This window comes from Pygoscelis adeliae, unplaced genomic scaffold, assembly GCF_000699105.1.
Source record: "Pygoscelis adeliae isolate BGI_AS28 unplaced genomic scaffold, ASM69910v1 Scaffold239, whole genome shotgun sequence".
Lineage (NCBI taxonomy): Eukaryota > Metazoa > Chordata > Aves > Sphenisciformes > Spheniscidae > Pygoscelis > Pygoscelis adeliae.
The window spans coordinates 140,990-142,951 of NW_008825537.1; positions in this window are offsets into that span (position 1 = coordinate 140,990).

Here is a 1,962-nt window from a genome sequence, read left to right on the forward strand (position 1 = left end):
AGTGCAGCACAAATCCAGAGAAGAGGAGTGCAAGGTTGCACATTCAGCACAAAGAGCACACTCCCAAATTGGCTGGGCAGATGCTCCCAGCACAGCACTGGAATCAAAAAGGTCAATGTGATCCTTGCACATCACCCCTGCTTTATTCTTGCTTCAGGCTGAACCTCCAGCTAATGTATCTGCTCAGGACAGAACTGGTGGGGTGTCCCTAAAAGATCACAGGATGAAGAAACTTGCCTTGTCAGGGGCCCTAAGTAGCTTCTCAAATAGCTGGCAGCATGTGAGCAGTCTCAGGAAAGAGATATCTGACAGGAACGAGCTCTTTGTCAGGGAGATCTGTGGAGAGTGTGGGGCAGGTCGGAGGCAAATGCTTTTGATGGCAGGAGGGCTTGAGGCAGATAAGCAGCTGGGACAGCTCAACACACTCGCCCATGGGGTGCCAGGTCCTCTGGACCGGCAAAATATCATAGGCTCTTCCTAATGCCCCTTCCACAAGCACATCAGGTGCTGCCTAAAAGGCAGGGCTGATTATTTTGTCAAGAGCTGTTCCAGTGAGACAAAGCCTTGTTCCTTGCTCTGTCCTAGCACCTAGCTTGTTTGGCCTTTCCATAGCGGAGAGGACTGGTACCTGTGAGGCATGCCGCAGTTTCACAGCACGTTGTGAGGGGGACCAGCTCTGGGAAGCTGCCTGAGCTGCGTCCCAGCCCTTGCTGCTGCCCTTCCAGCACCCTCTCTCTTCTGCCCCCCAACAGCCTGCCGAGCTCCCTGCCTCATGGCAAGTCACCACATAACTCAAACGCTGCTCCCATACCATGGCAAGTCACGGCACAGTCCCATAGCCTGGGGGGACTTGGGTCCCCTCCACTCCATGCAATTAGCTCAGCAGAGCGGGGCCTCACTGGCCGGCACAAATCCAGCCCCGTGTCCCCCTCAGAGCTGCTGCTGCTGCAAGACCCAAGGCAGGGAGTCCCCAGCTCCATGGCTGGAGGCAAATGAGGCTCCCCTTCAGCTGGGCACCCGCATGAGGGAGAGTTCCTGTTGTTCTGCAGCAGCTCCCCATTGCTATCTGCACAGACACAGGCTGAGCTTTATCTTGGTACTTCTCCTTCGCTGCCGTTTCAGTTCAGATGTTCTTTCTTTGAAATGAAGGGGGGCAGGGGAGGGACACCCCGTCCTGCAACATTTCTCATCTCTTTCCTTCGGATCAAGACCACAGTCTACTTGAAACTGCCTGATAGCTGCTGAGTGCTGGGCTTGGAAGGACCAGGGGAGGTATGGGGGCCAGCTGAAGCCCCCTGAACCCTTGGCCAGAGCCGTGGCCATAGGAGGTGTTCACAGATGCTGAGATGAGGCGCCGTAGTAGCAGAAGCCCTGGAGCCCTCCACAGCCTGCTCCTACCAAGGCCAACAGGAAGGCAAAAGTACCTTGGCCCCAGAGGGAAGTTTGTCTGCAGACAGGGACGCCCTGGGAGGAGCAGGGCAGGAGCAGCCTGGAGCCCAGCTTCCTTGGGTTTGTGGCCAGTGGCATGCCTGGTCACTCCTGCCCTGAGACTGCCTGCTCCCAGGAGGGTATCCAGCTCCAGATTGGGGGGGGGCCACGAGCAGCTGCGGGGGAAAGACAGCAAGCTACAAATGTAAGATAAAATATCGATGATTTCTGTTGAGGTTTTCCTGCTGTGCTGCTGCACAGTCCTGATTAAAACTTGTATTTTCAGACATTCTGATTAAAAAAATCCCTGGGTGAAGCTCTGTGGAGAGCTCTGCCTCGTGAGCCTAGCCAGGAAACCCCCAGGCTGGCTCATGGACAGCTGGCATCCCCATCTCTGTCCCACAAGGCTCCCTCTCCACATCCCCACCCACCCATCCTGTCCCCGCTGTGTGGCCCCAGCACAGCCCAACATCAGCCAAGGCATCCATTCTCCCACAGGTGTTTTTCTGCTCCAGGAAGGGTGGAGTTGTGCTG